The sequence below is a fragment of the Stegodyphus dumicola genome, chromosome 7, assembly GCF_044657685.1.
Source record: "Stegodyphus dumicola isolate Sdum_Otavi_A_Nest chromosome 7, ASM4465768v1".
In the NCBI taxonomy this organism is placed as follows: Eukaryota; Metazoa; Arthropoda; class Arachnida; order Araneae; family Eresidae; genus Stegodyphus; species Stegodyphus dumicola.
Genome location: NC_140774.1, coordinates 30,304,846 through 30,319,734, shown reverse-complemented (window position 1 = coordinate 30,319,734; position 14,889 = coordinate 30,304,846). Strand labels below are relative to the sequence as shown.

At 32.5% G+C, this 14,889-nt stretch overlaps 1 protein-coding gene across 7 annotated transcripts in view; it reads left to right on the top strand.

Moving 5' to 3' along the window:
• The window catches only part of qtc (GRIP domain-containing protein quick-to-court), a 224,451-nt gene that overhangs the window by 157,821 nt on the left and 51,741 nt on the right, over positions 1-14,889 (top strand). The window contains exon 1 of one of the 7 annotated variants that reach the window (XM_035351412.2): positions 7,091-7,302. The exons of the other annotated variants lie outside the window; for them this stretch is intronic. The gene's annotated coding sequence lies outside the window, so the exon portion shown is untranslated. Of the gene's footprint in view, positions 1-7,090; positions 7,303-14,889 lie in introns of those variants that run through there. 7 annotated transcript variants of the gene reach the window in all.

The following is a 14,889-nucleotide window of genomic DNA, read 5'->3' as shown; positions in this document are numbered from 1 at the left end:
TTTTCTTATAGGTGATTATCCCGTTGTATTATTTAAAAACTCATTATCTAAAATGCAGAAACATTTCGAATATAATATTATTGACTGTAATTTTCAAATATTATTACGATTTCCTTAGCCTATGTCACTGAAATTATAAGGGGCAGTTGTTTTTCTGATTAAATAGTTACAATCATCTGCTGCGCAATTTTAATTAAGAGGTCATTACAATTCCATTGTAATTTTTATTAGATTATATAATTACAGTTATACTGTTTATTCAATTAGATTTCACAATTAAAATGCAATTATAATTAAAATGCATTTGAGTAAATTGTATATGTAATTAAAAATTGTTACATTGTAATTACAAGATAATTGCATAATATTATTCCAATTACTATGTGTTTTCAATTGCATTCTGCAATTACATTTGCAATTAAGATCATGATTTTCCTGGGCTCCGTAACTTCTTTTATCAGAAACAATTGCTATCCTAATTACATTATTATAATTACTTACTGGAGTTACAATGACAGTGTAATTGTAATTAGATTATATGATTGCAGTTGCATTGAATATGAAATTGGATTTCACAAATATAAAGTAATTGTAATTTAAATGAAATTACGTAAATTGTAATTGTAATTAAAAAAACAGCTACTTTTTAACTATAACTACTTAGTAATTGCATACTACACTTAGAATTACAATTATGATCATAATTTCACTATGTTAAGTAATTCTAATTATCAGAGACAATTACTTTCCTAATTACGTAGTTATAATTACCTACTGCAATTGCAGTTAAAATTACGTTGTAATTAGCTAATATTACCGTAGTTGTGATTAGATGCAATAAAATTTGTAATTGTAATTAGATTATATAATTATAATGTTTGTAATTATCATTGCATTGTAATTGTAAGACTTAAGAATTAAAATGCAATTACATACATTATTGTTGCATTTAAAAAGTACTTACTTTCTAATTGTAATTGCGAAGCTAATTACAATTGCAATATAATTGAAATCACATATTTCAAAATATTGTTGCAGTTTCTTGCAATTTTAATTTTAATTCCAATTACATTTTGCCAAACTGCATCTAAAATTTGGAGAATAATTAGGCAGGAAAATGAAAATTCTCTTTACGAATATAAACATTTAAGTTTATTATAGCTGGTATAAGCACAGAACAGCTGGAAGTTTTGAACGAGCTATTTATTCCGAGCTGTTATTCAAAACCTAACGATAAAACCCATTTGCCCCTAGAGAATAGATAATATCCTAATATCCTCTCCTCAATTACCTCCCGCAGAGAAAAATTATCACCTGTCAGTTTACATTAAGAGCAGAGAGGGGAGGGCACTCTGAGACAGGCCGTATATATGCTGCTTTGCCGTTTCGTGCCAAAATTTAAGTTTACGTATATATGCTGCCTTGCCGCCATGAGGACCAAAATATTTGGACGCATATATGCTGCCTTGCCGCTATGAGAGCCATTATTTTCGAACGCATATATACGGCCTTGCCGCCTGGAGGGTTAAAACAAATTGTGTATCAAATTAACCCTATGGGATAAGTACTGTCGAAATGAAGTGAGGGCTAGCTACCTCTGGCAAAGTGTAAGCCAAAGACGCAGATAGCTATGATGTATACTAATGAAGATGATTCTGTCCGCTGAAATGAGTTGTAATTGCGATTTGTACCGGAAATATGGTTACGAATAATTTGTGCTGAGTTACCTATAACTGCAATGACCTGACTGATATGCTGGCAAATTTGATCTTCAGTGATTTTCAGCGAAGATGGGGCAGCCAATTCAGTTTTGCATCGGCTCTCAAAATAACATAATTCACCTTGATGTGAATTATCTTTGGCCTAAATGGGTCTGGCTTCGAGGTTTTGGGTACGTTCTTTCTTATTATGAGCCGCCGCATGAGAGATAATACCCTTTGTTGTTTCCATCAATTTCTCAGTATTATTATTCCTCAGCTTCATTTCATTCAGCTTTCCCATGTCTCAATCTTTCCCTCTTTTATCTTTTTTGAATGTGGAGCAAGAACAACACGGTTCATTGCTTCTTTTGGGATGTAAATTGTACCATGAGAAACAACATGATCTTCAAAATGTTGCTAGAAACGCAATCTTTCTAATCCAGAGCATATGTAGATGACCTAGCTTTTGCGAGGTGGAAATTTGTTTGTCACCTCAAAAATTTGCAACGATTTCAAAATATCTCAATATCATTGCGTGTGATCGTGAACGCGACATGACTGTGCGACTTCAGAGTATTTATTTCTGACCTCAAAATTTTCCCTATCGGCTATTTACTAAAATGCTTTTTTCCCCATACGTAGTTCTTTTTTTTCCTAAATTTGAATAGGTAAATAGTTTTTTTCTTTTATTATATTCTATAATACTGCTCGAAAGAAATACCTTCGAGACATTTTCTATCTTTATTAAAAATAAAAATAATCACCCCAAATGATTAAATTTATTTCTCTTTGTAAATGAACATATTCATTGCTTAACCTCAAATGATTTAAGGAAATTTGTATATGAGCTTATGGTCATCACTAATGGCCTGAGTTTCATTTTTTTATTCCTTTTTGAGAAAACCTCTTTCCTTCTAAAAGTGCTGCACTGGAATTAGACTTTCTTATCTGAGGAATTACGCTCATAAACCTTTTTTAAATATTGTGAACAGGATTTACGTTTTCATATAACAGCTTATCTCAGCTACTTATCTAGGAAGTTTTCTGTCTGCATGTTTTCTGTCTCATGGATTAAAGAATTATTGTCAAACAATTGCCAAAATCAGCATCGCAGCTCTTCGCTACAGTGTAAGGCTTGTGACATTGCCATTCTGAGAACTATCAAAAATGAGAAATAGCTTTTAAAGCAAAGATGGAGGAAAAAAGAAATATCAACAATTTTTACTATAATCTCAATCATACTTTTGTTACGCAGTTGCACTGAAATTGAAGATTTTACAAAGGACTGTTAATAAGTTATTGCGGCTGTTGTTGGTAAGTTAATAAGTAGTCACTAATTCTTCATAAGTATTCAGGTGCAAATGAATGGCATTCTGTTGTATTACAGTTATTCGTGGCCGGTTATTATGTTTGCGAAAGGATTGTGGCAGTAGTCTAAAATAATAGTTCTGAGTTTTTTTTTTTTTTTTTTTGGTTGTTGTTGTTGTTGCTGTTCCTTTTATTTATTATAAATGAGGTAGTGTTGTAAATTTCTTTTGCAGAATGAATAGTTTTCCATATTCGGTTTTAAAAAGATAACTTGCTTTCTTGAACGAGTTACGTGCATTTTTATACTAAACATATTTCTTTCATTTTTTACTGCAATAAATAGAATAAATTAAATTTATTATGTTCTTAATTAAGGCATTGTAGTAAATGTATAAACTTATTTAATTCATATTTAATGTGATAACTAGTTTTTATGGTTTGATCAGAGAAGTTATTCCGTTTTGTCAGAGAAACTGAAATTGGAATTTCAGAGGAAGTCGTGAATACACACATAATTTCATAGTTTGCTAGATAATGGACTCGAAAATGCGTTGTTAGGTTTATTCCAAAAGCGCTCAAGAAGTTTTAGGATGTCTCAGTAAGAGGTTTCTTCTTCTACTTCCTTTCTTTTCTAGGCCAGGTTTATGTGATTACTGCAAAGCCTCGAGGGCTAGCTGCCTAAGGGAAGGGATGCCTTCATGGAGGACTTTCTAAGGCAAACTGTCTCGTATATACGTTACACGTGGGGTAAACCACGAAAACGCCCATGCAGGCAGCCCGTTCGCGGGATTCGAACCTCGAACCGAACTACCAGTGTTCAGCGACTCTAAAGCTCGGCCGCTGGTGGGCCTCTTTGAGCCAGGTATTCCGTGACATGTGGTAGCAAGGAAATTGCTAGTTTTCACATCTTTTACGAATTTAGCGATAAATATTCTATAATAAAAATATTTAGAGTATGTCATATTTTACGAAATTTATGCAGTTTTACCTAGAATGATTTTTTTATTCCGAATATTATTGGGTATAATTTTCCATTGCATTATGTTGTACATTTTTATTACTTTGTGTTCAGAATAGAAGTGGCGTAATACTTAAACGTCTTCTAATGCAATCGGATAAGCCAATGGGCACCTTTATTCCTAGTTGAAATAAAAATTTATCATTGTAGCACCTCGAAAAACAGAAAATCCAGGTGATCACTCAAAAAACCCGACTGGTATGGAGCATTTCCACTAAGAACAACACATTTGTGGGGGCACGCTTGAATGCTCCGCTGCTCAAGTGCCTCCCATTCAGTTTCGCTTCACATGCTAGAGAAATAAATAAATAAATAACAGTTTTCAAAGTAAGAGAAACATTATCTCGAGGTCTTCGATGCGAGGGAATCCAAACAGGAATCAAAGTACTGCGCACAGAATAAGTTAACCAACCGACCTCTATTCCAAGAAATCATTTATATGCTCAACAGTGGATACGTTTTTCTGGTCATTAAAAAAGTCACTTTCAACAGGCTGTTTAACAAGAGAAAATTAAATGAAAAGACTTTTGTATCAGTTGTTTGAGAAATATATTTGGTGAATGCAGCTTAAGAATCCAAACAAAAGCGTTGTTTTATAAATATAGTTCGCTACTATGGCTGCCGTCGAGCATTATCCGTCTAGCAACTGGTACTGTGATATGAATAATAATGTAATCAATGTATTTTCTCATTGTAATACATTCTTTTTATAAAATAACTAGTTAGTTTCGTGAAAATACAATAATCCCTCATTATCCGAGGGGGTTAGCTTCTTGTAGCGTTGCGTGGATAATAAGACTGTGCAAATTGATGAGTTTGCAGTATTAGATATTCACCGAGATGATAATAATACAGATAGATAGAGAAAGTTTATTAAAGTATCCTAATTCCATTTAAAACTGTAAAATAATTCAATTAAAAGGTAGTCAATATATAAGCCAATAACTACTTTAAAAAACTGTAGAGTTTATTGCCTCTTTTTATTTTCAGTTTTAGCGAAATTTTTGAAACCATAAGTCTTCGTAGGGCTCACTAAATTCCAAGTACCTCTTTTAAACTTAAGTTTTCTTTCTTTCCTTGAGAGCGTTCAATTCGAAACTGCAATCCGTTAACTGTGCTGCCATAGAAAACATCTTATTAAGAAATCTTACTTTACACCTTCCTTTCAATTTTTTTTTACTCTAAAATATCTTTCTTTGTTCTGAATCGCGATAACGTGCTTTCAGTATCAACTTCTAATGATCGTGGCGTAAGAGCATTTTCTTCTATATCTATTTCTTTCACTATTCAAATCCTATCTAAGATTTTATGCTGTGACTACTGTATGAGCTACCATAACAGTTATATCTGAAGTTCTACCATTAGTTCCAATTAAAGGCCATAATTTGCCCCAACAAGCATTTATTGTGGAAGATTTCATTATTTATTATTAGAATCCACGGAATCAAATAATTCCGTAATCCATCTTACAACTTTCATCACCAATACCAGAAGGTGTGCTGGTCTGGCCATATGTCTGGGAAGAACTCAGAAGTAAGAGAAGACAGGCCGGAAATAGAACCCTAAATACTGTAAGACACATTTGTAAGAAATAAAAATAGGAAAATAAAACAATAAACTCCGAAAAATTTTAGTATATGAGGGATGAGAGTACGTATTTCAATTTTACTTGGTTCAGTTTTTACTTGCTTAAATTTCATACTTTACTTCAGTTTTACTTGAGTGCGGATAACGAAGGCTTACCTTACATACTTAAGTCATTATGGATCTTTAGAATTTTAATGTAGCACATATTGTAATATTTTTCTTTCATTTTAATGGAAAGAAAAATATTCAAATTTTTACTAATCTTACAATCTCTCGATATATTAGCACTACCTATCTTGTTATCTAGTTGAGTCCATCCTTTCTCAGATACGTGGTCCGGCTGAGTAATAGCCGGGAGTAACACGTTGTGTTTCATTCAGTTGTTTTCTAGGCTCAAATATATGATGTTTTATTTGAATTTCAAATCGCAGCCCATGATTAACTAAATGAGAAGTTAGTCATCAAGTGAATTGAATGCAGTCGGCTAGCTGACTATGGCTGATAATTGATACATCTTTCTTTGGCGTTTCGATAACCCATTTAAAGCCGTGCAGTGTCTACCTCTGGTACTCTGATAAGGATCAGATGCTGGTGCTACTTTTGTACCGAAATTTAATCAGTCCTTCCTTTTTATCCTGAAATCTAATCAGTCCCTCCTTTTAGACAATAGTTGTATATAGTAGGTGTTGCCAAAATCCGATAAATCTAGTCCATTCAGTCCCTTATGTGGGATTATATAACTCCCGGATGTACAATGGGCACCATTTAAAAGCTTTAATATTTAGTAGACATTAGTAATTAAAAAAATACAGTAAATGTTTTTTAGAAAATAAATGACAAGAGTTTCCCACACAAAACATTATCTAATTTTTTAAAACATCAAAGTAATTAATTACATTACTTATTTCGAAGAAAATGCACTAGAAATATTTTCCTATTAGATTAAAGTTTACAATAAATAGGTTCTTGAAAAATTTCGCGAAAAATGAAGCAGATTTACTGGCTATTCCACTTTCGCCTGTCAAAAAAGATATGCCTTTCAAACGTCTGCCATTTTCATCCATTTTGACCGCTTGATTTTTCCTCCATTGTTAACACGTAGTAAAAAATGGTAAATGATATATTTTCGTTCGCATTATTTTCCTTCCACATTGTCATTCTCTTCATGCTACTTGTTGTACCGAGATTGTGATAACGGTTTTCAGATCGCGTCCTGACTTAGGCGGATTATATTCTAAGCGCTTCACTTATAGGTGTGCTACTTGAACCGGAATACGACCATTTGACAAATGAAGCTTGAACAGTTTTTCCTTCCCTCTGTACTGCTTGCAAGTGCTTTTCGTTTTTGAATTTTCCTTTTTTTATTATTTTTTTCCTTCTGGCTGGAAACCATGCCTTCTCAGGCTGAATTTCACGGCCTCTGATTCCGAGTTCCCACGTATCAGGCACCTATTGTAGTGTGTATAGTCTTTCGAACGACCATTTTCTTCCACCTGCTGAGCGACGAAGTTTTCGCTATGTCGTGAGGTGCGACAAACTTCTCGTAGACAGACAGTACATGCGGATTTCAGTCCTGGTTTTGTTCTTCGTGCTGTGTTACTTTCCAACCTACGCATATCCTAAATATAAGGTGTGCTGGTTCGAATAAAGGATATCTATCTCTAAAGCAAATCAGTGTGAGGCAATAATGTAAGTTAATTTTTAAATTTTGGTTGGTTAACTCTTAAGTTAATAAAAGAAATGTAATCGTAACAGCTTTCTTTTCTGTCTTGCTCAAGTCATGCGGATGTCCGTTATGTAATTTGCCGTATGTTTCACTGCTATTATATTGTAATCAGACTATTGTAATGGAGTTTACGATTTCAGAAACTTTCTTATTTGTCCTCCTGGAGGAAGTGAATGTTTCAGTGAGCAGATTAAGACTGATTCGTAGGAGCTTGTTCTAAATAGTTCTTTTTTTAAATCCGTTAAATTGCGGTAGTTTCAATGTGTACTTCTTACGTCTTTCATTGTTTTAGTTCTTTTATGCATTTTCATTTGTTATAGTATTTTGATGTTTAAAATATATTCTAAATGCGTACATCCTTTTGCTTAAGTTTCTCATTAATTTCACACAGTTTCGGACCATTAAAATTTAAATAAAACTGTGATGTTAAAATTTTTTAAGTGAATCTTTTAAAATATTTAAAAATTCTTTAGATTTAATTCCAGCCTGATTGAAAGTAGACTGCATACACTCCAATTATTTATCCCTCATAATTCTGCCGCCCCAGATAGTAGGGTGGCTAGCGCAGACTGATGGATTACCATACTTTAAGGTTCTGGGTTCAAATCTCGGGTAAGATAAGATATGAACATTTCTGATTGTATGTCTTTTCAGCATGTGAGCACTTAAAATTAGTTTAACTGGAAATCATCTTTCGAGGTTAGACGAGAGGTAGAAGGGTACAGTCCTCTACTCCTAGTCCATTTTTAGATACCATTTCTTAAAGTTATCGCAATCAAATAGATAGATAGAGCTTAGGCAATCAGAGATAGATAGAGCTTAGGCAAATAGCGAGGGATCTGCATAAACTAAATAATCAAATCTAATTCAATCACTTGCAATGTTCTTTCAGAAAGAAAGCATGTAAGAACCAACTGTATCTAATTTTTTGAGAGATTTGTAAGCACTTTTTGTACATGATTTCAAATGTGCACTTCTATTCCTCTTCTACTTTCCAGTGTCCATCAGTCATGGTAGGTCTGCGCTTAGAAAGAGCTCTTTTCAAGAGACCTAAGTAAAACGGCAAGGAACTTTGCAGGAATACGTTAAGAAGATATATATGAAGTACGTGTATCAGTCTTCAATTTTTCAAGGAATGCAATGTTAATTTTCGAAGTATGATTTGTTGCTTTGTCTTGATGAAGTTTCAATCTTTGGAAACCATTGGGACACAGAAATGGAATTTCTTGTGTAAATATCGGACTTAAAACTTTCCCTTGATAAGTACGTAGAGTTGATTTTAACATTACTCCCACTCTTCTTACACTTAATTTCCCACTGTAATAGAATCCTGTGACAGTCATAAACCGTTACTGAAATTTTCTGAGCTTTGAAGGAACCAGGTTTGTACATTTTTCCCCTTCGTTTTTGATAAAAAAATGGAGTTTTTATTGTAGTAATTTATGTAAGCCAAAGTAAATTTATCAAAGATTATGATGCATTTCCGTTTTGAGAGCCTTAAAAATCTGAATGTTAAGAAGTGGCTTTAATTTAGGAGGCAGAGCAGGTTTAAAAATCGCCCTACAGAATTTTCAAAATTGTAATATTTGAAATTTGTTAGGCAGAATCATTTTGAAATACAACCTGTAATATAATCATAATATGATCACCAAGTGCTTTCCTTAAATAAACATTCCGTGATTTTTCTTCCTGAAAAGACCAACTGTTTGTGACATTATATTAAACATTTGTATGAAATATTTAGTTAGTAAACAAAAATATTTTTTTATGTATAACGAATGATATAATGTCAAATGTATTTATCATTCGTTATACATACATATGCATTATATCAAATGTATTCTATCATGTATTATGTCAAATGTATTACATGTCAAAATCTTCAGTTAAGTAGTTTTCGTACAGGATTCTACGAACTGTTCTGCGTTGAGGTGCATGCCTCTGCAAAAGCTGGAAAACATTGCTTTTTAGCTTAAATCTTAGTTTAATATTTTAGTTATTGTTGCTACAGATGTATGTAAAGACTTTGCAATTGATTTCTACGTCGGCAGATTTTTCTCTTGTTACCAACCATTTCCTTTTTAGGAGACGTTAAGAAACAGTATTCATCTTTTTTGAGGTATTCCTGTGAAATCATCTTTCCTTGTATTGACGTTTTTTTTTTTTTTTTTTTTTTTTTTTTTCCGATCAATAATGTAGCTTATTTTGCCCTTGGAAACGTTAACAACGTTTTTCAACTATGGATTTGGTTTAACTGATTATGCCGCAGCACACTAGGGCTATCTGCCTAAAGGAAGGTATGCCTTCATGGAGGACGTTTTAAGGGAAACTCTCTCGTATATACGTTATACACGAAAAAAACCACGAAAACGGCCATGTAGCTAGCCCGTGCTCTTGGAATCAAACCCAGGTCGAAACTACCAGTGCTCGGCGATTTTACCGCTCGGCCGCTAGTAAGCTTTCGCAATTATAGAATAGGAATATTTTCTCTTCGTAAACCATAAAAACATATCCTTCAATTCCACAGCTTGTTTACATGCTGTTTTGAAAGAAGTATTAATTTAAAAGTAGCAGAAGACGTTTCGTATTTCACATAATAAGCTGTCGTCAGAAATTTTTATTTCTCAACATCTACTTTTTTAAAATTCTTTATCGAAATCTGATATTTATGAACCAGATATTTATCTAGAGATCTAATTGCAATCGAATATTATTGCGAAAAAACAAATTTTTTCAAGCAGGAAACAAATTGTTTTGTGACTATAAACGGCGGAACCTTCCACTTTTATCAATTACTGATTTTTGTGGCCTCTGTCTGTGCAGTAGTTTTCCTCATTCGTCTTTGTTCAATGTACAGTGTTTCTATGCAATGCTAAATTATCTCAAAATGAAACCATTTGTTTCGAACTGGTATCTTAACTAAGGAAATTTGTCAACTAAGGAAATTTTTATGCGATTTTCTATAGATGGTATTGTTGAAATGATTTCCACTGCGAGTATTGACAAAACGAAAGAGGAATCGTTTTTAAGGAAATGAATTTCTTTTCCTTTTAAAATTCGCACTTTTTATGTTACTTTTTTTATATATTTTATATATTATCGATAGTGATTTTAAATAGTAAAATATTTTCAAGTGTTATCTGTGTTTATCAGATGTGCATTTCCAAATATTGTAGTTTTATTTATGCAGGGAACGTTCCATCTTTTTTACTTCCTTGTACGAAAATAAAGGAAGTATTTTAATTTCGACAAATTTCGGGTATCATATATTTCAAAGAAAATATTCATTTAAACTGCTCTCGAATATCCATCTGAATGATGTTTTTTGCGTGACATGTACGGTCAGAATAAAGATCTCTTTTTCCCAGAACGGATTAAGAAATGCATTTAAAATGGATTCAGAATAGTTTTTTTTTCTTGACGTCTGTACGTACATACGTACGTATGTATTTCGCCCAACTCAAAAATGAGTAGCCTCAGAAAACGTTGAAATTTTGTATATGGAACTGCTGTAACATGTAGTTGTATGCCGCCTTTTTTAATTGCAGTCAGCCGCACCAAAAGTGTGTGTGTATATATATATATGGCGAGCTTTCTACAATTTTTCTTATATATATATATATATATATCCACGCTGTTATTCGGCTCGGTGAGGTCAGTTTTTTATTCCTATATGTTGATAAATTGTGCATTTTAAGTAATTGAATTATGTTGTTCTTATGTTCCGGAGGTTTTTATGTCTCTATTTAATTTGCATGCAATAGTTGTAGAATTATCAACAATTTAAAAAGTGAGACTAAATCTAACGGAGTAGCCATTTGTTTGTTTACATTTTAGACTTAGCAGAATAGTGAATTAAGTCAGTTTCTGCATCTTCAGTCTCTTTGTGCACCGAAAAATCTGCCTTCTTTGCCGCTGTCCGAATTGCTCGTTTTGTGTGGAAACTCCAATTTTAATTGTAAAATTTGTTTCTTTTAAGCTGTTTTAACCCTTTCCGGCACGCTACCTTTTAAAGTCGGAGTTTTGATTTAAAAAAAGTAGGCAGTCTAACTAGGCCTAGAGGATTACACAAGTAAAACTTTGTGAAGATAGCACTTGTCTTTTAATTCTATGGATGTGCCCAAAGCGCGCACACTGATTGAATAGAGCTTCGAAAAGAGTGCTGAAACGAACATTGCTGTCAATGAATTGACTGATGAGATGCGGAGAAACAAAGAATACAGACTCTCAGTTGTCCTAGATTATCGGTGAGCCCGGTCTGGGCACACCTAGGGTTCGCCATTTGATTTTAAACAAGATTTCAAGGTAAAATGTAAAACTAATATAGAATAAGGAGATTAGCATACAGCCAAAAAATAACATAGAAATTTCTTTTCAAACAATTCCTTTTATACCCTAAAAAAAATCTGGAGGATTTCTTTGAAAAATGAGGGTCTTAAAAAACTAAACATGGCTGAAATATATGAACTGGTTTGTGTTGAGCTGCCATATACTATAAATAAAGAAGGTTCAGAGTAACCTATAAATCCTTTTCAATTCAATTTTTCTGTGCGTACAGAAGGAAAGTTTTAGGTGTGTTTAGACCGGATACACTGTGCCGCAAAGGGTTAACTGTATTTGGTGTTTTATGTTTTTCTATATTTTTCAATAGTTAATAAAGATATTTTGAGGTTGTATGTATTTTTGCCTTGCCACGAAGTGAGAACTGAATTAATTGAATGAGAAATATATATCTAATGAAATTCGAGGAAATACGTTTAAATGAAACGTGTATAATGTAATAGGCCGTATAAGGAAGCCATATGGTGTCCACATCAGATTTTTATGTACTTAGTCTTTAAAATTGTTCTGTTTCTAATCACATGAGATTAATTTAAACTATTTTTAAAATGTATTTGAATTATCCTTTTAAATCAGATTCTAGAATCTACTTATTTCTTAGCTATTAAACTTAATGATTTTGGATTGTTGTGAGATTCTACTGCAAAATTTGCTTATAAAATGGCATTTGGTTAAAATGGCATTTTATATTAAAAATTTAAATTATTGAGGACGTTTTTGTTGATGGATTTTGTTAGTTTTTGATAAAAGTCGATTGCATTCTGAAATCCGTTACTTGTCCGCATGAACAGGGCGTCTATATTCTGTATATAGTTGTAGAAGTTGAACATTACGCATCTGTTAAAATATTCGCAATCAGTCTTCTTCATCATGCATACTTCGATGTCACCTTGAATAAATGATTTTAGTATACTAAATTTCCCGTTGATAGCATACCGAATTCTGTTTCGTAGTGTTCTGTACGAAAACTGTGAACCTGTTCGAAAACCAAATTCGAAATTTTCTATGTTAGTATAAATAAATATCTACTGTCTCATAGAAATAACTCTGTTGAAGAAAGGGCATAAAACCCCTTCAAAGGAAGAATTTAAATGACAGAAGCTAATATAAAATCTAAGACCATCATCTGTTTACATTACTGCTTTTATCTAGTTTTCATTATGTCTTATCATTAGAAAAACTAAAGTAATCAGAAAACATACCTCCTAACAATAGAACAATAAGATTAGTTTTTCATTGCATCTCGCAGTAGCAATCTTAGTGAGCAAGATTTTATTTAGCGTTTTGGTGATAACGGAGTTGAGTGTTTATTTCTATATGAAGAAGTTTCACTTTTAATTTATCAATTTTATGATTAAACATCCGGTAAGCAAACAACTGGTTTGTTTTTCTTCATGATATAAACTAAATTTATTATTTTTTTTAAAGAAAAAGTGTATTAAGTTATTTATAACCGAAGCTAGTTGAAACAGGACTTAAATTTAAGCGGACTGCAATGGATCCGATCCCATACTTTTCAGAATTTTGAGTAAAATCGCTGTTCCAGTAGAAGCTCTAAATAAGATTAGCTTCAATATTTTAATTTATTACTTAATTATCTGTAATCTAATTCATGAATTTTTAGTTATCACTTTATTTAATTTTAATAATCATTATTTATTAGCCCAAATGGTCGTTAGCCTGGAAGGGCTGTCAGTCCCGAAACGGCATTTTGCGTCGGATCATAGCGTTGATCATTGCGTCGGATCATAGCGTTGACACGATCATAGCATCAAAGCGTTGAGTCACTTTTCAGATTGTTGCCACTAAATATTATCGCCCTGTATTATATTTAAAGAAATTAAATAATGTAGGGTCTGCATAAATGTATGGATGTTTCTGGCACTGTGAAAAAACAATGATACCTAGAGCTATCAAACTTTGAATAACGTAGTCCTCCACCCGAATATGGCCACCTGGAAGCCTGAATTTTGAATTTCGATTTTTTTATTGTCTATTTCGAATTTTTATAAAACTTTTTTTAAACGAATTTTTTATAAAAATCTCAACAATTTCTGAGTAGTGGCAACTGTGCACGGACTAAAACGTTTTTATCTCCAGCGCGCAAGGCTGTCTATCGGAGATTCCAAAGATGCTGTTTTTAAATATTTTTAGCCCAATTGCTTTCGAAACGTGTATGTGTGTGTAAAAAGGAAAAAAAAATCTTCTCTTCGGGCGTAATATAAAATCTGAAAGCTTTCAGATTTAATTTTGTGTATGTGTGTATTTTATTTTATTTATTTCATTTTATCTTTCTTTCCGGACGGCATCGGCCTTTGTCATTTTAGAAATAAAATCGTGCTAGCGGTAATATATGACAAGATTTTGATTATAAAAGTAAGCCATAATAATTCTGTTTTATCCTGCATTTCCATACGGTTTCTCGCTTTTATAATGACAGTAATATAAGAATAAATATACAGCCCAAATACTGGTAAATTTTGATTCAGCCATGTGAAATATGTTTGACTACCTAAAGAGTCTAAATTGCATAGTTCTATGAAGGGACAGATACAGTAAAAAATTGCCAAAGTACAGCATTCTTGTGAAACATTTCATTAACTTTAAGGGCATTATGTAAAGAGCTACGTGCAATTTTATTGATTTAAGTATTTAAAAAAAATATTCACACACTCCTCCAAAAAAAAATCTTCCTAATGTAATGAAATAATTCTGAAACGTTAAACGATACTGAGTGTATATGGTATATAGGCAAAATGATATGCTGAGATGAAATCTATTTATCTTTTGAAAATCAATTGTGTTGTGCCATTATTTCATAAAACAAGCGTTGGACTGTGTTTACATTATTTAGCCTTCTTCGTGAAAGCGAAACTTCTCTTCTTATTTCTTTTTCGGTTAACGAAACTAGATTCTGTGACCTCCATTTTTCGCAATCGCGAAGTAGCGTTAGCCGAAATTTCGCTTATCAAGAGATAAAAACAGTTATAAAGATTTATATATAGGATTAAAAAGAATGGTTGTCTTAAGATGTCAAATTAATTTTTATGATAAATTCGAACTGAACATGTAATGTATGTTCTTCAATATAAAACGGAAAACTTCCTAAAATTCAAATTTCAGTTATATAGTTGCTGAAAATAAAAATGAATCTAAAATATTAATAGAAACACATTCTCACGCAATGCATAAACGATTATTCTGCCGCG